The sequence below is a fragment of the Hypanus sabinus genome, chromosome 7 (genome assembly GCF_030144855.1).
Source record: "Hypanus sabinus isolate sHypSab1 chromosome 7, sHypSab1.hap1, whole genome shotgun sequence".
Classification (NCBI taxonomy): Eukaryota; Metazoa; Chordata; class Chondrichthyes; order Myliobatiformes; family Dasyatidae; genus Hypanus; species Hypanus sabinus.
This window is the reverse complement of record NC_082712.1, coordinates 145,687,892-145,712,389: the sequence shown is the minus strand read 5'-3', so window position 1 is coordinate 145,712,389 and position 24,498 is coordinate 145,687,892. Positions and strand designations below refer to the sequence as shown.

General features: G+C 41.1%; 1 protein-coding gene across 3 annotated transcripts in view; it reads left to right on the top strand.

Moving 5' to 3' along the window:
* The window catches only part of LOC132397300 (axoneme-associated protein mst101(2)-like), a 40,603-nt gene that overhangs the window by 4,222 nt on the left and 11,883 nt on the right, over positions 1 to 24,498 (top strand). Inside the window, exon 2 of one of the 3 annotated variants that reach the window (XR_009513331.1) lies at positions 7,587 to 7,773. The exons of 1 other annotated variant lie outside the window; for it this stretch is intronic. The gene's annotated coding sequence lies outside the window, so the exon portion shown is untranslated. Of the gene's footprint in view, positions 1 to 7,586; positions 7,774 to 16,362; positions 16,500 to 24,498 lie in introns of those variants that run through there. One more of the 3 variants, XM_059975894.1, reaches the window with a different exon arrangement.

The window sequence follows — 24,498 nt, the reverse complement described above, 5'->3', positions numbered from 1 at the left end:
CTGTTATGACAGCCATGGAGGATTTTAACATACAGGTAGGTTGGGAAAGAGAGTGAATTTTTTTGCTGCCTATGAGATGTTTTTTTAGAGCTGGTTGTCATTGAGCCTACTATGGGATCAGATATACTGGATTGGGTGCTATGTAATGAGCCAGAGGTGATTAGGAAGCTTATGGTAAAGAAATCCTTAGGAGACAGTGATCACAATATGATTGAGTTCAACTTGAAATTTGATCGGGAGAAAGTAAAATCTGATGTAGCTATATTACAGTGGAGTAAAGAAAATTACAATGGTAGGAGAGAGGAGTTGGCTAAAATAAATGGAAGGAAATGCTGGCAGGGATAACAACAGAGCAGCAATGGCTTGACTTTCTGGGAAAAATGAGGAAGGCACAGGATAGACATATTCCAAAAACAAAGAAATACTCAAATGGCAGAATAGTACAACTGTGGCTGACAAGGGAAGTCAAAGCTAATGTAAAAGCAAGAGGGAGGGCATACAGCAAAGCAAAAATTAGTGGGAAGACAGAGGATTGGGAGGCTTTTAAAAACCTACAGAAAGCAATAAAATAATCATTAAGAGGGAAAAGATGAAATATGAAAGCAAACTAGCAAACAATATCAAGGAGGATAGAAAAGCTTTTTTAAGTTTACAAAAAATAAAACAGAGATGAAAGTGGAAGTAGGACAATTAGAAAATTGGGCTGGAGAAATAATAATGAGGGACGAGGAGATAACAGATGATCTAAGTGAGTATTTTGCATCAGTCTTCACTGCGGAAGACACTAGCAGTGTGCAAGGTATTATAGGGTGTGAGGGAAGAAGTAAGTGTAGTTACTATTACAGGGGAGAAGGTGCTCCAAAGGCTGAAAGACCTAAAGACACATAAGTCACCAATACCAGATGAATTGCACCCTAGGATTCCGAAAGAGGTGGCGGTAGAGATTGTGGAGGAATTAGTAATGGCCTTTCAAGAATAATTAGACTCTGGCACAGTTCTGGAGGACTGGAAAATTGCAAATGTCACTCAACTCTTTAAGAAAGAAGGAAGGCAGCAGAAGAAAAATTACGGTCCAGTTAGCCTGACCTCAGTGGTTGGGAAGATGTTGGCATCAATTGTTAAGGAGGAGGTTATGGAGTAATTGGTGACACGGGACAAGACAGGACAAAGTCAGCATCGTTTCCTTAAGGGAAAATCTTGCCTGATGAACCTGTTGGAATTCTATGAGGAGATTACAAGTGGGTCAGATAAAGAGGATGCATTGGACGTTGTATATTTGGATTTTCAGAAGGTCTTTGACAAGGTGCCACACATAAGGCTACTTACCAAGTGAAGAGTCCATGGTATTACAGGAAACTTACTGGCATTGTTAGAACATTGGCTGATTGGAAAGAGGCAGTGAGTGAGAATAACAGGATTCTTGTCTGGTTGGCTGCCGGTAACTAGTGGCGTTCTGCAGGGGTCAGAGTTGGGACTGTTTCATTTTATGCTGTAAAACAATGATTTAAATGATGGAATAGATGGCATTGTTGACACATTTGCAGATAGTACAAAGTTTGGTGGAGGGATAGGAGGTGTTGAGAAAACAGGAAGGCTGCAGAAGGACTTAGACAAATTAGAAGAATGGACAAGAAAGTGGCAAATGAAATACAATGTTGGAAAATGCATGGTCATGTATTTTGGTAAAAGAAATAAATGTGCAAACTATTTTCTAAATGGGGAGAAAACCCAAAAATCTGAGATGCAGGGTGCAGAACACCCTGAAGGTGAACTTGCAGGTTGAGTCAGTGGTAAGGAAGACAAATGCAATGTTGGCATTCATTTCAAAAGGACTAGAATATAAGAACGGGGGTGTGATGCTGAGGGTTTATAAGGCACTGGTGAAGCCTCACCATGAATATTGTGAATAGTTTTGGGCTGCTTAGTTAAGTGTAATTCTCTGGTTCAGCCAGTGGCGTTAGTCTTGGGGAAGGCCTAAACTTGTGAAATCTCGTTTGTGTGGATGCTGCGTGATGTTTTCCCCTGTTACAAATCAGTATCACAAAATAACAAACTGTAGGTAATATGCAATTAAACGATTGAGCTTTATAATTCTTAATTTGACTAGACGGTTAGTAAAGAAAACAAAAGAAAAGGGCCTATTTTAATGAAACAGTCTAACGTGCACGTTGGAGTTCACGGTTTCCCCGTCTGTTCGTTCTCCATTGATTTCCCCAGGGCATTGTTGACTCCCAATCCCATTCCAAGTCCAACCCGTCCTGCAGTCTATGATCTTTCCATTCTGGCATCTTCTCTCTCCATCTTCCACTGGACAAAAGCCAGTGAAAAACCCTCCCTTCATTGCACATTCCAAAGCCCCCATTATCTCTAGTCATAACCCAAACACTGCTGCTACAAGAAACCATTACGTGAGCAGTGAAACCTTTCCCAGGACATTACATTCTCCCCCCACCAAATTTAGTCATGTCCTCATGACTTTGAGATAATTTGCCAACCCTTCCTGCAAAACACAAAGTCCAATCCAGGTGTAAAAGGCAGTGACATGGTTCCCCAAAGCGGTCGGGGCCACACTCTGTTCCCCTGGTGCTACATAGGCCAGCCTATCCGGAGGTCTCCTGATCCTGTGAGACCTCTGAACCTCCTCATCTACCTCTTCGTGTTCCAACACTGCTGGGGATACTTCTGGTCTAGCTGGCAAGGCCTCACACGGCCTATCACTTGTGCCCACCTATCTGCAACTTGGACCCTTATGTCCCTTGATTGAGCCTTGCTTCATCCCTTGCAGGGTCTCACTGCAACCCAGGCTGTCCACAGGTAGCCCCCCCCCCCCCCCCGATTTCACCTGACTCAGTGTGAGAAGGGTTGGGATTCTCTTCCTCAATTAGTGGGGAGTTAGCAAAAGGCAGCATATACCACATCCCCATGTTCTCATCCTCCGAATCAGTATCCCATTCAGTGGCAGGGACTGGTCTAATCTCTCCTGCTGTTGGTCCTGCATTGTCCATGTCACCGAAGTGTCCTCTTACTAGGTGTAGGCTCCAGGTTGGGCTCTGGGTGAACCTGCACTTCTTGTGCCAGAACCAGAAGGTGGTTCCGATGGAGAATCTTGACAGGCGCATTCTCATCCTCTGGTTTCACCTGGAAAACTGGTACATTTAGCATCTGTCTCTCCACTACACAGGGTGTAGCCACCCAGCAGTCAGCCAGCTTATGCTTCCCAGGTAGCCTCAAATTCCTTAAGAGGACTCGGTCTCCTGGCATGAGTTGGGACAACCTAACCTATTGATCATACCTCCCCTTATTCCTTGATTATGCTTGGCAGCTGTGACCTCAGATAATTCATAAACCTTTATCAGCTCCCTTCTCATATCAGACACACAATTCAGATGAGTCTTCGGCAGTAGGTCGTCCTCGTCAGTCCCAAAACAAAGGTCGATGGGCAACCTTGCCTCGCACCCAAACATCAGATAATATGGCGAGTACCCAGTAGCTTCATTTCGGGTAGTTGTAGCAATGGCATGTCTAGCAAGGTCCGATTAAACCTCTCGGGCTGGGGATAGCCCAGCGGGTGATAAGGAGTAGTCCTCGACTCCGAACGTGCTCAGTAACTCATGGATGAGTCTGCTCTTGAAATCCCGTCCCTGATCACTATGTATCCACCTGGGCAGGCCATAATAATGAAATACTTCTCCCATAACAGTTTGGCTACTGTGGACGTCCTCTGGTCCTTGGTAGGGAGAGCCTGTGCATATCCGGTGTAGTGATCTGTGATGACTGAGACATTTGCCATGTTGCTGGCATCTGCCTCTATTGACAGGAAATCCATACACACCAGGTCCAGAGGCCCCACACTATGCAAGTGGGACAAGTGAGCTGTCCTCATAGGCAGCATCTTCCTCCATATGCATCAAATGCATGACTTGCAGTATTCTTCAACCTCCAGCTTCATTCGGGGCCAGTAAAACTAATCTAGGAGCAATCCATAGGTCTTTTCCACCCCCAAATGTCCAGAATCATCATGAAGTGATTTCAACAGAATCTTCCGATACTTCTCGAGCAGAACCAGCTGGGAATGCGGAGGTCAGTCCGGAGGTGATGAGACCCAGTATAGGATCCGGTTCCTCAACTCTAATCTGGGCCATTCTATCAGTAAAGGAGACACTGCAGCACACTTTGTCTTCTCCACTTGGGCAGGGTCTCCCTTTACGACTGCTGACCAAATGGTACCGATGCCCGGGTCATCTCTCAGAGGGTGACAGGCACAACAGGTCTCAACCCTGTGCTCTGATCCTGATACAGGACACCCACTAAGCCCTCTTTGTTGGCATCCGTATGCAGTACGTATGGCAATCAGGGGTCTGCAAAAACCAGTGCAGGCACCTGGATCAGCATCTCCTTCAGCGACTGAAAGGCCTCTTCACATTTTGCATCCCACCTCAGTCCAAAAGGCTCCAAAGGGCTAAGATACTCTTCACCTTCCAGAACCCAAGGAAAAAGCGCAAAGCGCTCACAGTCTGGGGCCTTGGCCAGGTAGTCACTGCCTCTATCTTAGCCAGATCTATAGCTATTCCATACCATGAGACTATGTGTTCAACATAGCCGGCAGATGGCTTGCAGAACTGGCACTTGTCCAGGGAAAGTTTTAACCTTTCAGCTTTCAGGCAGCCCAGCACCTTCAGCAGTCCCACTTCATGTTCTTCCAAGGTGGATCCAAACTCGATGAGGTCATCGAGATACACCAATACTTCAGGCACGTTCATACCCTGCCCCCCACCATTTGCTCCATGACATGCAGGAAGGTTGCAAGCACTCCTGTTATGCCCTGGGGCATCCTTTCGAACTGGAAGAATCCCAGTGGACGTATAAATGCCTTCTTCTCTCTGTCAGCCTCACTCATGGGGATCTGGTAATATCCACTCCTCAAGCCCAGCACACTGAACCACTTCGCACCGCTCAGACAGGCCAGCACGTCCTCGATTCTTGGGACCGTATACTGGTCAGGGATGGTGCGCCTGTTCAGAGTCCGATAGTCCACGTAATTCTGACCCTTCCCATCCTTCTTCCTGGCCACTACTATTGGGGATGCATAGACGCTTCGGGACTCAGTGATGCCCCCAGCTTCCTTCAACTTACACAAATGCTGCTGCACGTCTTCCACGTCTGCAGGGGCCAGTCAACATGACCTCTCTCTAAATGGGGTGTCCTTGGTCACCCAGATAGTGTGACGAGTGCTCTTGGAACAACCCACATCAAACTCGTCAGTGGAAAAGACACCTTCCTCATATACAAAAAAATAAAATCCAAGCAATAGTGATAAGCGTGGACGCTGAAAGAGCATTTGATTCAGTTAATTGGAATTTCCTTTACAGAGTTCTACATCGATTTGGTTTCCAAGACACAATTATTAAAACTATACAGAAACTATATGACAATCCTACTGCTAGGATTAAAATCAATGGATATTTATCAAATAGTCTTACCCTAGAAAGGGGCACGAGACAGGGTTGTGCATGGTCACCACTACTCTTCGTGTTATATCTGGAACCATTAGCTCAATACATCAGACAAAATAAAGATATCAGTGGAATTACTATTAAAGGGATAGAGCATAAATTGGCTTGTTATGTGGATGACATTTTGATCTATCTAGGGCAACCTAAATTGATGCAATCCTTTGAACATCGTGGTCAATTATCAGGATACAAGATCAACATAGATAAAACCCAATTACTTTCATATTACTATAGCCCACCAAGAGAAATTAAAAGTCAATACCCCTGGGCTTGGCACACAGAGTCTTTCAAATATTTGGGCATCATTAAGCCAAAAGATTTGGCAAAATTATCAGAATGTAATGATCAGCCTTCATATAAAAAATTAAGAAAGATGTGGCAAGATGGAACCTGATTCCTTTTTTCAGTTTCAGTTCAAGGATTGAGTCTCTTAAAATCAATATAATGCCCAGACTGTTATATCTCTTTCAGACCCTACCAATAGAGATTAATCAAAATCAATTCAATGAATGGAACAAGATGCTATCAAGGCATATTTGGCAGGGTAAAAGGCCTAGAGTTCATCTCAAAACTTTGCAATTAGCGAAGGAAAGGGGGGAATGGGGCCTACCTTCTCTTAGAGATTATTATTTTGCAGCACAGTTGAGAGCTGTGATATGTTGGTGCAACCCATCATATGACACTCAATGGAAAAACATTGAGGAGCGGGTACTTCCCATCCCCATACAAGCAATTTTGACTGATAACAACCTGCAAAGGTACATAAATACTATTGATAACCCATGAGTGAAATTGTCTCTTAAAATATGGAAAACTACTATAAAAGAATATAATTTAGAGGGAGATATTGCAATTCTTAAATGGTGTTCTTATGACTCAGATTTTACACCAAATAACTTGGATGCTAGATTTAAGGACTGGACAGCTAAAGGAATAACAGTTCTTTGCAACATAATGAAAGAAGGAACACTGTTCAGTTTTGAAATGCTTAAAGAGAAACACTTATCAGAAAAACAAGATTTTTATCGGTATTCACAGATGTGACAATATGTTAATAAGACGCTTAAAAATGTAACCAAGGCAAATACATGCTTGGTAGAGCTCTTTAGAAAAGCATATAATTCAGATAATGGTAGTAGAATCATTTCAAGCATGTATAAGGGGTTGCCAAATCTTAAAACACATTCGACTTCAAACATTAAAACAAAAAGGGAGAAGGAAGGAGGGATAATTATATCTGAGGAAGAATGGACAACAATATGGAGATATCAATGGAAGTGTACCAGTTCACAGAAATGGAGGGAGTTTGGATGGAAAAACTTGAAAAGATATTTTATTACACCCTCTCAGAAATCCCATTATGATAGTAACCTCCCTGTTTGCTGGAGAAATTGTGGAAATCAAAATGCAAATCATTATCATATTTTTTGGGACTGCCCTGTTATCAAAAACTATTGGAGGGAAATATACAATGCACTACAAGACATCTTTAAATGTGAAATGCCCTTAGAAAGTAAGACCTTATATTTTGGATATATACCTCAAGAGTGGTTGAAAAGAGATGAATATTTAATGAATATACTGTTGGTGGCTGGTAAAAAGACTCTTACTAGGAAATGGTTATCACAGGAGAGCCCAACTTTAAATACGTGGATGGAAATTACAATGGACATTTACAAAATGGAAAAGATAACAGCATCTGTTAACCATAAGCTGGAACAATTTTGATTCATACTGGGAAAAATGGTTTAACTACATAATGCCTCATAGGCCTGATTTTATTCTCACAAATCAATGAATCTGTTGTAAAAAAAGATCACTCCCTACTTGTACATAGTTCTTTCCTTTTGCTTGTTTTTCCTTTCCACTCTTTTCTATAGGTGTATACCTCAGATAAATACTTTGTGGAGATTTGTGATATATATGATTATATGATATATGTACAATGTCTGAAATACATCTTATGGAAATGTTTGTTTGAACTTCAATAAAAAAAATAAATTACAAAAAAAGAGGAAAAGACACCTTCCAGCTTCAACATCTTCTTTATCAAGCTCCTCTTCTAACCCCCAGATACCGGGAGTCCCTGAAGTTGAATCACTCAGCGGTCAACTTTCCCCCTTTATCCAGTAGTTTCTCTTCAGCTTGTCTCACGGGGACACTAGACATTACCATCACTGGGAAAAGATGCGCCAGGGGCATCACCCGCTTGAAGGTGATTTTCCTCTTCATAGTGTTCCTGACAATCACTACCATCCTATTCACCTGTACAACTGAGAGCTTCTGCTTTGGGCCTCACCAGTACCCCAGCAAGTAATCCAGATTCCTCCTCGTGGTCTTCCAGAGCATCCACTAAGAGGGCCTCGCCTGGCTTGGACTCATTATCCGGCCCAATGCTGTCACACACTTCCTCAAAAGCAGCTTGAAACACTGGGTGAACGGACAATGTTCTCAGGAAGCTCTCTCCAGCTTTGTCCTTGCAGGCTCCCATGAGCCTCCTCACAGTAGGAGTGTTGGTCGTCACAAAAATTGAAACGCTGCCCTTCTCTTCAGGGTCGGAACAAGCTAGCGCTAATTTGGACCTCAGCCACTCCCACATCGGCCTCCAACAACTCCAGCTTCACTGACAAATAACCTTCATGCAGATAATCACCTGCACTGAGACCCCAGATCTCTGGGGCACTGAGTGGCGTCAATGGTAAATCCCTCAAGTACTGGTTGTAAAATGAATGATACAGCAAAGTGACCTGCAATCCTGTGTCAAGTATGGCTCCAGCATAAATACCCCCTACCTGTAGCGATGCACTGGAGCTTGGCCCCACTAAGCCTTCAGGAATAAGGCTATTTGCTATAGGGTGTTCCTTGATATATTGCTGGGAATGTGTTCCCCTGTTACACCAGGACTTCCCCTCACTGGGTCCCTTCTAAGTTTTCCCAGTGTCTCTCTCTGCTTAGGTACCCGGGGTTCACTTTCCAAAGGGTTTCTTGTCATTCACACTCCTGCTTGAAGTGTCCCTCTTCACCACAGTTGTAACGGACAGTACTGGCTGTTCCCCTTCTTGCAGGAGACCGGCTGCTAGCAGGCCTCTTCATAGCCCATCCCCTTAAAGGATCCACCTCCCTATCAGCTCCACCATACAGGTGGGGCCACACCCGCTGATAACAAATAGGACATCTCAGTTCTCAGCTCTGCCAGAATCTCCTCTACCATTCTCCGGGACAGGCTATCTGCGGTCCCCTCACTGTAGGGGACCACTACCGAGGACTATACCCTGTTGATGGAGGCCTCTCGTGCCTCCGACACATTCTCCTCCTCTCGTACTTCTCTGATCAGCTCAGCAAACGAGGGAGGAGGGCATGAGACAGTCAGAGACCCCAAACGATCCCAAAGGGAGCCCTTTGCTATCTGGTCCTTTCTTAACTGATCCACCTCAGCTGCCTGACTGGCCCCTCTGCGCCGCAAGCAATTTAGCTGCCTCTCTAGCCGAAAGATGTAGGCAGAAAGCTTCTCCCCCTTCTCGTGACACATGTTCTGAAACCCCTTCATGAGCTCCATTGGGCTTCCTGTCATGCCAAGTGCATTTTCTAGTGCTCCCATGTAATCGGTAGCATTTGTTAGGGGGTACCAAAACTTCACAGCTCTCACAATGTCAGCAGCCCACCCATTCAAACTTTCACCCAATCTCTGGTGCATTACATCATCAGAGCACTGTCACTCATCTGACAACTGAGAGGTCTGCTCCGCCCAAGTCTCATATTCCTCTTCCCCTTTAGGGGTGGGCTTCGTTCCTGAGAATAGGCAGAGCCTGCCATAGCTGGGACTTTGGACCTGGGCATTTTTCTACTTATTCGCCAGAGAGGTAAGGGCAGATACTAACTCAGAATTCTCACTCTGCCCTGGAGGGACGGGGAATAATTAAACATTCCAAATCTGCCCACTCCTTCCTCTCACACCTCAGAAACGATAGAACCTGTCTTTGAAGTCTCCACCCCCAGCTACAGGAAACTCAACTTTACGTCAGCGCTAGTTTGAAGTAAAACGAGGGCTGTGCCTGCCGTTTTATCAAACCTCTGTCCTGCAATCGTAATCTTGCCGACAACTTTAACAGTTTTTAACAAGCGAATTAACAATTCATCCGGAGCACAAATATCTACCCCACTCAACACGCACGCATTAGTTATCGGTAACCCCCCATGGATGGACATCACCACTCCACCCCAGTAGCATCCATACAAGCACAGACTTAAACACACAACCCACTGGCTCAATGCTCAGGGCAAACACACAGCATCCAACGAAATCAATCCCGGAATGATACCCCCACAATTGTAACCCTCAGGTTCGGCTGGCAATGTTAGTCTAGAGGAAGACACTCTCTGGCCCGCCAAACTTGTGAAATCTTGTTCATGTGGATGTTGCGTGATGTTTTCCCCTGTTACAAATCAGTATCACAAAATAACAAACAGTACACCATATTTGACTAGACGGTTGGTAAAGAAAGCAAAAAGAAAAGGGCCCATTTTAATGAAACAGTCTAACGTGCACATTGGAGCTCACAGTTTTCCCATCCGTTCATCTTCCATGGATTTTCCCCGGGCGCCATCGACTCCCGACCCCATTCCAAGTTCACTCCGTCCTGCAATCTATGATCTCACTGTTCTGGCATCTTCTCTTTCCATTTTACTATGTTGGAGGGGGGGCTCTAGGACAAGAGGGCACAGTCTCAGGATAGAGGGGCATCCATTTAAAACAGAGAAGAGGAGAAATTTCTTTAGCTAGAGGGTGGTGTATTTGTGGAATTTATTACCACAGGCAGCTTTGGAGGCCAGGTCATTGGGTGTACTTAAGGTGAAGATTGATAGGTTCTTGATTGGTCACATCATCAAAAGGTTATGGGGAGAAGGCTGGGGAGTGGGGCTGAAGAGGGGAGAAAAGAATCAGCCATGATTGAATGGTGGAGCAGACTCAATGGGCCAAATGGCCTAATTCTGCTCCTATGTCTTATGGTATAAAAGTCTTAGGCAACCGAGATTTTTTGTATGATTTCGAAGGGATGGCCTCCTTAGAGCCCTAATCGCAACATCATCAAGGTTGTCTGGAATTACCTGGAGAGCCAGAAGCAAGTGAGACAGCCAAAGTCTGCAGAGGAACTGTGATAAGTTCTCCAAGATGCTTAGAACAACCTACCAGTGATTTTCGGATTGCACTTCACAATAGTGTACCTAAGAGACTAATGTAGCTTTAAATGCAAAGGGTGGTCACTCCAAATATTGATTTGATTTATTTTTTTAACTGTTTACTGCTCTTTATAGTAATTTTCTTGATATTTAGAAATTTCTCATTTCATTATTTTTAAGAACATCTGTTTTATAGAATTTTTATATATGCATAAAACTCTTGCACAGTACAATGTGTAAGTGTTTTAAGTTATATGTTGCACTGTACTGCCACCACAAAACAACAAATTTTATGGCATCGACCAGCGAAATTAAACCTGATTCTGATTCTAATCTGATGGCAGAGAGCAAGAAGCTGTTCCTGAATCAGTGAGTGTTGGTCTTTGGGCTCTAGTACCTCCTACCTGACAGCAGAAACTAGAAGATATTATCCCAAATGATGAGTATCCTTAATGAAGAATGTTGCCTTTTTGAAGCACCACCTCTTGATGGTGAGTAGAGTTGTGACCATGTTGGAACTGACTGACTTTACAAGCCTCTACAGTCTCCTGCAATCCCATGCATTGGAAGCTCCATACGAGGCTGTAATGCTCCTAGCCAGAATGTTCACCACTATACATCTATAACAATTTGCAAGAGTCTTTGATGACATAACAAATCTCCTCAAACTCCTATCAAAGTAGTGAAGCTGGCATAACTTTCTTGTGATTGCACCATTAAATTTTCCTTAATTTGAGAAAATTAAAGCTGCTCACCCTTTACGATGCTGACCCTCAATGAGGACTGATGTGTGTTCTCCTGATTTCCCCTTCCTGAAGCCCACAATCAATTCCTGGTCTTGCTGTTGTTGCAGCTTAACTGTGTGGCTAAGCACAGAGGAAACACCACCTACAAAATTTCCAATAAGACGCAACTGTTGTCAGCAGAATCTCAGATGGTGATGGGGAGGCACACAGGACTGAGACCTTGTATTCAATGTCAGTAAGCCCAAGGAATTGATAGTGGATTTCAAGAAGGCAAATTCAAGGGAAAGTGCAGCAGTCATCATCAAGGGTCAACAGTGGAAAGGGTGAGCAATTTCCTACGTATTGATCTGAAGATCTATTCTGAGCACTACATTTTGATGCAATTACAAAGAAGGCAAGGCAGCAACTATATTCCATTAAGTGTTTGAAGAGATTTGGTATGTCACCAAGGATTCTGGCAAATTTCTGCAGGTGTACTGTGGAGACTATTCGAATCGGTTGCCACTGCACAGTATCAGAAAAAGTTGCAAAGAGTTGTAAATTCAGCCAGCTCCGTCATGGGCACTGGCCTACCCAGCATCTTCTAAAGGTGATGCCGCAAAAAAGTGCCATCCATTATGAAGGATCCCACCACACAGGACATGCCCTCTTCTTATTGTCACCATAAGCAATGAGGTACTGGAGCCAGAAAATGCGCACTCAATGTTTTAGGAACAGTTTCTTCCTATCTGCAATCAGATTTCTGAATGGGCAATGAACCCATGAATACTATCTCATTATTTTTGCTCTGTTTGTACACTACTTAATTAATTTGAATTCTTATATATGTATATATTTCATATTTCTTATTATAATTTGTAATAAATTTTATGTATTGCACTGTAATGCTGCTGCAAAACATCAAATTTCACGACATATGTCAGTGATAATAAAGCTGATTCTGATTCTGACTCAACCAGCGATCCATCTCACTTTCTTTTGCCTCCTTGTTGCCATCTGAGATTTTACCAAAAACAATGATGTCATCTGCATACTTAGCCACATAGTCATGAATGTAGAGAGAGTATCGAGGTGGGCTAAGCTTGCATCCTGTGTTGATTGTCACAAGGTTGGAGATATATCCAACGTGGAAATATGCATTGCATTGAGAGACAAGGATGTTTTTGCTATGACTGTAAACAAAGTATTCACTTTCATTGAAACATTCAAGAAGATTGTTGTTATCTTCAAATTCTTTGTACTTCCTGACTTGTTGAAGTAGTGAAATCATTCTAATTTCCATCGCAGCCATTTCTAGCATCTCCAAGCATGAACGATTGAAACTGCAGTGAGCAGAACAGTTCTGAATTGTCTTACTGCTTATTAATGATCAACTATCAGTGATAGAAATCACTGCTTTTTTGAACACAAACACATGCAAGTGATGCTATTTAAAAATTGTTCGCTCTAAGCATGGGGTAGTACCCAACAGCCATGTGACATGTACACATCTGATGCTAGTTAGAAACTATTTGGTAACAGTCTCCTGTCCCAATTAAGTGGCTTTGTGTCCCAAATAATCAAGGGAATCCTACCTATTTTTTTGATTTGGTTTTGCTCTTTAAGAGCTGTTCCAAATAAGCGGCTGCCCTGATTAACCAATGGCCCAGTTAACCGGAATCCGCTGTATTATTATGCAGTGACAAAAGCACAACATGATTCAATGGTGTGAAATCATTTAGAATATCACATGAATACAAATGGAAACTGCAATACAAGTCAACTTTCTGGATAACTTTGGGAGGGACTTTCAAGATAAAAACAGAGGGAAAGAAGGGGTTTGTTGCTATTAATACGCTTGAGTGTTTAATAAAATTAAGCTTGATATAATTTGACACATGCTAAATCATTGATATAACTCAATGATTCAGGAACAGCTTCTTCCCCTCTGCCATCTGAATTCTGAATGGGCAATGAACCCATGAACACTACCTTATTACTTTTTAAAATTTCTATTTTTGCATTACTTATTCAATTTAACTATTTAATATGCATATATATATTTACTGTAATTCACATTTTTCCCCATTATTATGTATTGCATTGTTCTGCTGTGGCAAAGATAACAAACTTCATGCCAGTGGTATTAAACCTGATTCTGATTCTAATATTATTTCAATCAATTAATTTATAAAATCTATAGTAATAACAAATAATAGCATTTTTTAAATTCAAATGGACTGCTGCAGTTAGCTGAACAATTCATGCATGCATAAGTCTGCTTTAGTCTGTAGCTCTGTATGATAAAGAAAATTATGGAGTACTGCTGCAGAATTATATTATGTGCAAACATTTATAGAAACCTTAACATGTCACATTGGAAGTAAGTTGTTTGACAGAGGCCAACAATTATTGTCTATGACAATATCCATGTGATTAAAATTAATCATCCTAACACTTGAAGTAATTATTGAGGAAACTGCCAAAAGATTTTGCTGAGTTACAGGAAATGAAAGCACCACATAAAATGTGTGGTGATACATTTCAGTTCAAACATCAAATCAGTAGTTATATTACGAATGGAAGTACATTAAATTCTTGGGAAGACTAGCTCTTTACCCCATGGCTCAAGTGGAAAGACAAGTAAAATCTAACTAAGTCTATAAATTTGTTTGGAGGTATTACCACTCTGCTGCCATAACTTTGCCCTAAATGTAGCGGAAGTTTCATTTACATAAATAAAAATGCTTCTTGTTGCACTTCTGTTCATCTTATACTAATAATATATATCCAGCTCTGTAGAAATTTTCTTTTGGGAAAATGAAAGCATAAACTACATTGCTACTAAACTGAGAAAAACACTTTTGTTAAATAATGAGTTTTGGGGCTAAGAGGTTGGGGAGGGGAGTGTGGAGGAAGAATTCTGCTGACTTGAAAGTAAATAAATCCTTTAGCCCTAAAATACTTCATTGTTATTCAACTGGTCATCAATGATCTCAGAATCAAGTTCAATATCACAGGCATATGTCATGAAATTTGTTAATTTTGTGGCAGCAGCATAATGCAACAACTGATAATACAGAAAAAAATATGAATTACAGTAAATATGTATATTTATTTAAAGTTAAATTAAATAATGCAAAACAGAAATAAAATAAGTAGTGAGGTAGTGTTCATCAGTTCAATGACCATTCAGAGATCAGGTGGCAGAGGGGAAGAAGCTGTTCCTGAATCTTTGAGTGTGTGCCTTCAGGTTTCTGTACCGCCTTCCTGATGGTAACAATGAGAAGAGGGCATGTCCTGGATGATGGTGGTTGAAGCACCACTCCTTAAAGATGTCTTGGATACTATGGAGGCTAGTTGGCATGACGGAGCTGACTAATTCTGCAGCTTACTTCGATTCTGTGCGGTAGCCCTCCCCCCACCCCCATACCAGACAATGGTGCAGGCAGTTAGACTGCTCTCCACAGTGCATCTGTAGAAATTTATAAGTGTTTTAGGTGACAAACCAAATCTCCGAAGCTCCTAATGAAACACAGCTGCAGTCTTGCCTTCTTTATAGCTGTATCGATATGTTGGGATCAGGTTAGATCCTCAGGAACCTGAAACTGGTCATTCTCTCCACCTGATCCTTCCCTGAGGACTGGTGTGTGTTCCAGAGTCTTACCCTTTCTGAAGTCCACAATCAGCTCTTTGATCTTACTGTCAATTCAACTTACATGCTTTTGTTCAATTTTTAGTACTCCAAAAAAAATCATAATTTTTAAAAATTCAGTTGACAGCCTTTCATGATTGAGAGTTTTAAACTTCAAGTATTATTTGCATGCAAAGGTATTTTTATCTACCAGGGGAAAGGCTCCTTTTCACTCCATATAGATGGAAAATTGTTGAGTGGGAGATTTCAATTTACAAAGATTATAAACTTTTTCTCTGATCCAGCATAGAACTACAATGAAACTTCCAGCTACAGATATAAATAGGAACACAAATAATTCCAGTGGGCTGGGAAAAAATATGATGCTACAGCTGATAGGCGTGCCTTATACAAATATTTAAAACAGTTGCACAGAAGGTCCTTCCTTCTGACGTCAATGAACCGTGAAATCACAGGGCTTTTATAAAGATTACAAAGATATAAGATTAGCTCTATTTGTCACATGTACTTTGAAACATTGAAACATACAGTGAAATATGTTGTTTGCATCTATGACAAACACAATTTGAGGAAGTTCTGGGCTTTTGGCTCATGCCCACAAGGGTGCGTCTTAAATACCAGATCATACATGCTACTGAATTTGAATTGTGTTACATAACCAATGCAGGAATTAGAGCTTGCAGAAAGATAAAAATGGTTAACAAGAAATAGGTAAATCTACTTACAACGCACAAATCCTTCAAATAGAATAAAGCTGTTTCTCAATTTCCAAACCATTTTCTTACACTTCATGATTTTACTTTCCATAAAAATAACTTTGTAATAGGATCTAGTCTTAGAAATCTCTTTCCTTTCACTGATGCCTGTGAAGGGGACAAGTATTTTCATCATAGTAATCTACAATGAGCCAAAGGTCTTTATAGTCATAACTTTCATTGCAATAATCTGACTTAGGTTATTGTTACTTTTTTTGTATTGGCAGTTATAAGAAATCAACATTTTATGCTGTGCAGTAATAACTTAATTGGAGATTAAATGTTGCTGGTTACACCATTAACTGATGGTATCTGGTCACAAACCAGCATACTTTTAGTTGAAAGCTCGACAGACATATCCAACATAAAGACAACTGGGACGTGACAAAATTGCAGTCTGGGCAAAGAGAAATAATGCTAATATTTCAGATCCAATTTTTTTGCCACCTGAAGCTTCCTAATCTACTGAATATTCTCCAGCATTCTTTTTGTTTTTAGTTCAAATTTCCTGCATCTGCAATTTTCTTGAATTTCAGCAGCTCAAACCTGGGAATTTCTAAGGCCTGCAGACCACATGCTGCAACAGATTTATAATGACATGACCTTTCATAAACATATGTGGCAAGAAACCAACCTTGTGTGAGTACAGAGTGCAGAAGAATAATACTACCAGGTAAGAACAAGATACTATCTTGTTGTGGTTAAAGCTTTCATGTTAAACAGTGGAAGCATCATATTACTAAGTTGATAAATTTGATAATGCTGTAGATTGATCAAATCAGTACTTTTCAGTCTCCCACATCCAATCACGAGCTTCAGAAACAACTAAGTAGGTGAATGCAGGAGGAGACTCCATGACTATCTCTACACTCAAGAGATGGGAGGAATGGAGCAGATAATGAGAGGCAGGGCGAGTGGGCAGTAGCAGTTGCCAGCATATGAGAAGAAAATGTCAAAGCATTGAAAACCCCAAATAGATGAGTAATGTCTCTCTGTTGAACCTTGTCTCCCATTGAGTAAGTAAGTGGTAAGGGCACCATCATTATGACTATGAGATTATTTCATAGAATCAAAGTTGCAGATTTTCGAAAGGTATTGAAAGTCATTAGTAGTTTATCTTCCACTCTTTAGAAGAGTTATTATGAATATGATGTTCTGTACAACTGAAGAGCTAAAAATAATAATGTTCAAAGTTCAAAGTAAATTTATATTCAAAATACCTAAATGTTACCATATACTCTGAGATTAATTTTCTTGTGGGCATATCAATATACCCAACAACCATTAGAGAATCAATGAATGGCTGCACCAACAAGGCAGGTGACCATTGTGCAAACTCAGTTTGTAAAGTAGGCGGAGAACCTGCACTGAGTGCTGAATGTTTGCTCTTTGCTGTTTAAGTAAACTAATGCTCCAGGGTGGAGTATATCAGTAAAAGAGCTTCAGCAAGACATCTATTTCTCAGTATTTTTGTTAGGTTCTTAAGGTTTGATGACAAATCACTCTAACTTTATGGACCATGCATTGTGCAGAAAAATGAAAATGTTGAATATGTTGTAGTTTACATGGGTTGCAAAACAACACAGTGTTCTGGAATAAAATTGATTACTTTTCCTCAATGTCAAGTAAGAAAGGAATAGGATGTGTAGTTGAAGAGGGTGGTTCATAGAACATTCCTGATAATGAATAGTAAATAGATAATAAAAGCTTTTACAAGGGGTGATTGGTATGTTCGTGGCCTAAGGTGGAAGGAGTCAAATTTAGAAAACCTAGCACATTTATTTTTCAACATAGTCCCCTCCTACATTTACACACTTAGTCCAGCGATTGTGGAGCATACGGATCTTGGATCTCCAGAAAGTGTCCACAGATGGATGATTGATACATTTGTGGCCTAAAGTAGGAGGAGATGAGTTATCCAGCTCTCGTTACATGCACATGCAGGTCAACTCTTTGAGTAACTATGCAGAAAGTTTGAAGTTAATAACTCATCTCCTTCTACCCTAAGCTACAAACTTATCAATCACCCCTGATGTGTTAATAACCGGTGAGTTATTAACTTCAAACTTTCTATATAATCACTCAAAGAGCTGAACTGCACGTGCATGTAACGAGAGCTGTATAATTCATTTCCTTCTACCTTAGGCCACAAACATATCAATCACCCCTTGTATGATTATATAAAGCTGAAAAGAGTGGCTAAAGTGAATGTTAGTCCCTTGGAAGATGAGAAGGGGGAATTAACGTTGGGTGATTTGAAAGTGGTTGAGGTTTTGAACAACTATTTTGTGACTGTCTTCACAGTGAAGGACACATCTAACATTCCAAAGAGAAATGTTTTTGATGTGCTAGGAGGTGAAAACCAGATACATTTATTGTCACTGAAGTGGCTGTGATGTGCAAAAGTGAGACAAGTCCCCTGGCCCTTATGGGATGCATCCCAAGATACTGAAAGAAACAGCGGAGGTTATGGCAGACATGTTTGGAATAATTTACCAAAATTCTCCAAACTCTGGGCTGGATTGGAAGAGAGCAAATGTCACACCACTGTGTTAAAAAGGAAACAGGTAAACGGAGGTAATTATAGGAGAGTTAACTTAATGTCTGTAGTTGGGGAAATGCTTAAATCTATTATTAAGGAAGAAACAGCGAGACTTCTGGTAGAACTGGTTCTATCAGATAGACACTACATAGATTCATGAAAGGCAGATCCTGTTTGTCAAATTTACTGGAGTTCTTTGAGGATATAATGAGTGCAGTGGATAGAGGGGAACATATGGATGTTGTACACTTGGATTTCCAGAAGATATTTGATAAAGTATTTATCCATAAGTAAAGAATGCATGAAGTTAGAGTTAAGGATTTAGCATGAACAGAGGACAGGTTAACCAACAGAAGGCAGAGGGGTTGTATAAGTGGGTTCAATAGTTCTTTCCAATATCAGAGAAATGGATGCAACATACATCCAAAATATCTTGTTCTTCTCCGACTTCCATGAAAACAGAATAGTGCCCCAATAACTGAGTGACAGTTAAAAACATTAGACCCCTAAAGCCCCTCACTTCCCCTGCCACACACAAGCACCAGCAAAGCAACAACCCCCCTCCCCCATCCACTTCGGCAAAAAAAAGCATCAGCACCCTCCACCCACCAAGCTAGCAACAGCAAAGCCCCCAAGAAAGACCATGATCTGTATTACAACAAAAATCAATCATTCACCCGACAATTCAACATACCACAGGCTCCCAGTGTTTCTCTGGTTGGTAGTCAGTGGTGAGCAGCATGCTGTAGGGGGTCGGTGCTGGGCCCACAACTATTCACAATATACATTAACGATTTGAAGGGGGGGCATGTGCAGCATATTAAAGTTTCCTGTTGACATTAAAAAGCAAACTGTGTAGAGGATGTGGACAGTCTGAAGAGAGATATAGAAAGGTTCAATGATTGGGCAAGGATCTGGCAAATGGGGTACAACAATGGTAAATCTGAAGTCATCCACTTTAGAAGGAAAAATAGAAAATCAGATTATTATTTAACTGGTGAAAGATTGCAGCGTGCTGTTGTGTGGAGGGACTTAGGAGTGCTTGTGCCTGAATCTCAAAAGTTTGGTTTTACAGGTGAAACAGGTTTGCAAGAAGGCAAATGGAACATTGGTCTTCATTGCTAAGAGGGGTTGAATTTAAAAGCAGGAAGGTTATGCTGCAACCGTACAGGGTTCTGTTGAGACCATATCTGGAATACTGTGTGCAGTTCTGGTCTCCTTACCTGAGGAAAGCTGCACCTCGGAGGCAGTGCAGAGGAGGTTTGGAGATGAGGGCATTACTCTGTGAGGAGAGAATGATTCTGCTGGGACTGTATTCACTGGAATTCAGAAGAATGAGAAGGGATCAGATAAAAACGTATAAAATTATGGAAGGGGTTGAAAAGATAGACGCAGGAAAGTTGTTTCCACTGATAAGTGACACTAGAACTAGGGGACATGGCCTCAAGGTTCAGGTGAATAGATTAAGGACAGAGATGAGGAAAACTGTTTTTCCCAGAGAGCAGTGAATCTATGGAGTTCTCTGCCCAGGGAAGCAATAGATGCTACCTCATAAATATACTTAAGAAACAGTTAGATTGATTTTTGCATAGCAGAGAATTAAGGGTCATGTTTGGAGCTGAGTTCACAGCCAGATCAGCCTTGATCTTGTTAAATGACAGAACAGGCTTGATAGGCCAGATGGCCTACTCCTCTTCCTATTTCTTCTGTTTGTATGAAGGATGCTTATGTACTGTTGGCATGTAGACATTGGATGCAAGACCAACATCTAATTCTCCACTTTAATCAGTCTAGAGAAGATGGTGGTGACTTACTCATCAATGTATAAGAAAAAGAGTTTTGGTGTTTTGAGCCAGAAGCAATGAAGGAATGGTAGTAAATGTTCATGCCAGGTTAGTGTATTACTTGAAGGTTGCTCTTCTCAGTGGTAGAGGTTGCTGGCCTGACTAGGGCTATTGAAGAAATATTGGTGAGATGCTATTGATGAATTTGCAGATGATACTCACTGCCACCATAATGTTTGATGGTGGAGGACGGTTGCATTCTGTGTGGAGAATAGAATCCCAAACAAAGAGCTTGCTTTGTCTTTGTCTTTAAGTGTATTGGAGTTGAGTTCATGAACAAACAGATAATATTGTATTATATTCATGACATGAAACTTGTGGAAAGACTTTGGGAACAATGAGCTGAGCTCCTTGCCACAGTCAATTTGTGATGAGAACAGGAAAGTTTCCAGTTAGGTGTAACCCCAGGATATAGATAGTAGACAATTCAGCAATGGTAATGCTATAGAAATGGTGAGACTCCTACTTGTGTAGATAACCATTGTCTGGCACATGTACAGCATAAATGCATTATGAACCTATCAGCCTGATCCTGAATGCTGAGTGCTAAACCAAATTCTCACCCTGCCCAAGTCCCAGTGATGCCAGTAAGATTCTTAATGGGAACTGAAGGGAATTTGCTTAGGTTTACTCAGTTCTGGTCAGTGTAGACAGAGGACCTCTCTCAATGTCGTATCTTCTATTGATTCTTCTTTTCTCCAACTCCTTCTTCCTCCATTGTTCTATCCTCCCTCCCATTGTTGCTCTGTAGCTACGGGCAATGGTGGTGTTCCTATAGTCGTCAAATTCTACAGCTCATAGCAAGCCACAGTGAAGTGAGCTCTCTGGCACATATTGGAGAGAACTCCTAAGCCAATCCAGCACCCCAGTGGTGGTCCTTGCCATGACTTCTAAAAGTAATCCACTCTAGTTCCTGACATTCTGGTTTGAGCCAGAAGTCAGATCTACACGGGACGTTCCTTTCCCCTCAAGGGGGTGAGGATTCTTGCCAGTGAATTAGAGGCAAAGGGGAAAATAAGTAATTACCTTTTAACAAATCTGCTGTATGTTGGTTCAGTTTTAATTGTTTCTAAACATTTCAATGTCTTTTTCATTAAACCATTTAAAAATATTTTTAATCATTTATGTTAGTAGTGCAATCACTCGAGTGGAGTATGATGTTCTCCTAAGGGCCTGTCCATAGGTGGGACAACAGGGGGCTCTGGACGCCATCTGGGATTCACATATTCTGGTGCCATGAGGGCAAGATTAAGTGGTGGATGTGATTACTGGTTGGGGTTTTTACCCTACTTTTAACGATGGTGAAGTTTGGACTTGTTTAAAAACCATTCAAATGCCTTTAATAGCTTTAGTAGACAGCTCCAACTTTACATTCTGCCGAAAACCGTCATGGTATACCAGGCACAGGACCTGTATACCACATGACCGGAGGCCTAGTCACTCCAAAGATATTATTGCCCAGAATAGAAAGGAAAGCCATTGAGATTAGCCTCCCAAATGTAAATCAGCTCAGTGTGGATACATGGGAACTACAGGCAGTGAGTCCAAGCATTTTCTCATTCTGGTGAAATCCAATTCAACTTTGACAGTCAAAAAATTTGTCCTGTGTAACATTAGTAACACCTGTAACATTGTTGAGTGGGAACCGTAGCTGATTATTCATTACTCTACAAGTTAAAAAATAAAGGCAGCAAAAAATTTGTCCAAATTCCAGGATAATTAATTGTTTTTTTTGTTTCACATAAGTCATGAATGGCTTCATTTTCTATATACCTAAGATACAAAAGCAATGCCAAAGGTCAGCAGTAAACAAGATTCAATGCATTGCTAGAAAAGGCAGCTGGACTACAAAGTGCTCAAAAGGATTCAAATTATACATACAAAATATAAATAAGTTCCTCTAGGTTCTTCATATCATTTTATACAGAGACAAACTATAACACAAATTACAAATACGTTGGCACATTTTCATGCAAAGATCAATGATGCTATGTCTCAGGATTGGAACCAGAAGTATTGCATTGAACCTGGAACCCTTTGCAAGGCTTTCCAGTTGGTTATGGCATGTTTTGCTGAATGATTCAAGCACCATGACAATCCAGGATTAAAAACTGGTCCTGCAGGTAGCACATGACTCTAAATTATTCTCCAATTGGAATGTAGCCTGCATGAGAGGTGTGATATCCTGTTCCAATAGGGTGGGTGGCACAGAGCCAGATGGAGATTACAACATTCTTTATCCCAGTGTGCACAGGGGCATTTTCAGCTGCTTTAGAATAGGGCTGGATGGCTGGATTTATAGGTCTATATTAGTAAATCAATTAGTTTTATCTTTTGTTACTTTTGCTGATCTACCATCTGGCGACCTTCAAAATAGTACTGAGGTTGTGCCACTGAATATGATCTTTCAGTTTTCCATTGCATCAAAAATCCAGCTTACCTGACAGTGAAATCAAACACAGTACTCAACTAAACTTCACTAAGCCGTGTTAACAAGGTACTGGAGTCCATTTTACAAATTAAATACTAGAAACCAGAATGACGTTATTGAGCTTTCTCTCCAACAACTTAATTCAAACGAACTGAGATTTTCAGAAACTGTATGAGCTCACTGGCTTTTATCTTCCTTGCTCCACTGGTATTCTTTCTTGTGTCATTAAGACTCTGATACCATATTTTTTTTCAAGTTGTCAGTATTCCTCTGGATCCTGTTGAAGGGTCTTGGCCCACAATGTTGACTATATTCTTTTCCATAAATGCAACCTGGCCTGCTGAGTTCCTCCAGCACTTTGTGTCTGTTGCTTAGATTTCCAGCATCTGCAGATTTTCTCGTGTTAGTGTTCTTCTGGGCAATTTGATAGTGTATAAATAGGCAGTATATGTGCATTTTTGGATGTGTCTTCACACAACTTTCAGCAAGTGTCACATTGAAAGGATCCAAAATAAACACATTTTAAAGGATAGATTATAACTCTCCTCAGTTGTCAGAGACAAAAGAGCAGATTTGTGAGTGACTGTTATTTATTATGATACAATCACTGAACTTCTAGAGATTGGATACAGGACAATGCAGTTTTCATATTTAATAGATAGGAAGTGCTTAAGACCATGGCCTAATTATTCAATATCATGTAACTGTTTTCTCAGAACTATTCAAATGAAAGTATATATTCCTGGTTTTGATTTGCAGGGCATCAGTCACTAGAGAAGACAGGAAATTACAGGCCAATTAGCCTGACTTCAGTGGTTGAGAGATGCTGGAGTCCATTATTAAGAATGGGCTTTCAGGATACTTGAAGACACATGACAAGATAGGCCAAAGTCAATATGGCTTCCTTTAACGGGAAATTTTGCCGGGACAAATCTGTTGGAATTCTTTGAGGAAATAAAGGCAGGATAGACAAAGTAGAGTCAATGGATATCACTCACTTGGATTTCCAGAAGGTCTTTGACAAGGTGACACACATGAGGCTGCTAAACAAGATAAGAGTCAATGGTATTACAGGATATATACAAGCATGGATAGAGCATTGGCTGATTGGCAGGAGGCCAAAGAAGGCCTTTTATTGGCTTCTGGTAACTAGTGGCATACTGCAGAGGTCAGTGTTGGGACCACTCCTTTTCATGTCATAGGTCAATGATTTAGATGATGGAACTGATGGCCTTGTGGCTAAGTTTGCTGAAGATACAAAGATAGGTGGAGGGGCAGGTTGTGCTAAGGAAGCAGAAAGTATGCAGGTCTTAGAGGATTAGGAAAGTCGGTAAAGAAGTGGCCGATGGAATAGAGTGTAGGGAAATGTTTGGTCTTGCACTTCGGTGAAAGGAATAAAATTCAGAGGAGTAAAAGGACTTGAGAGTCCTTGTGCAGCGTTCCCTAAAAATAAACTTTCAGGTTGAGGTGGTAAGGAAGGCAACTGCAATGTTAGCATTCATTTTGAGATAACTAGAATATAAAAACAAGGATGGAATGATGAAGCTTTATAATGTATTGGTCAGACCACACATGGAATATTGTGAGCAACTTTGAGCTCCTTATCTAAATAAACAATGTGCTAGCATTGGAGAGGGCCCACAGGAGGTCACAAGAATGAAAGGGTTAACTTATGAAGAGTGTTTGATGGCTCAGGGCCTGTACTTGCAGGGGTTTAGAAGAATAAGGGGGTAATCTCACTGAAGCCCATCAAATATTGAAAGGCCTGGATAGAGTGGATGTGGAGAGGATGGTCCCTGTAGTGTGGGAGTCTCGGACCAGGAGGCACAGCTTCAGACTTGAAGGACATCCCTTT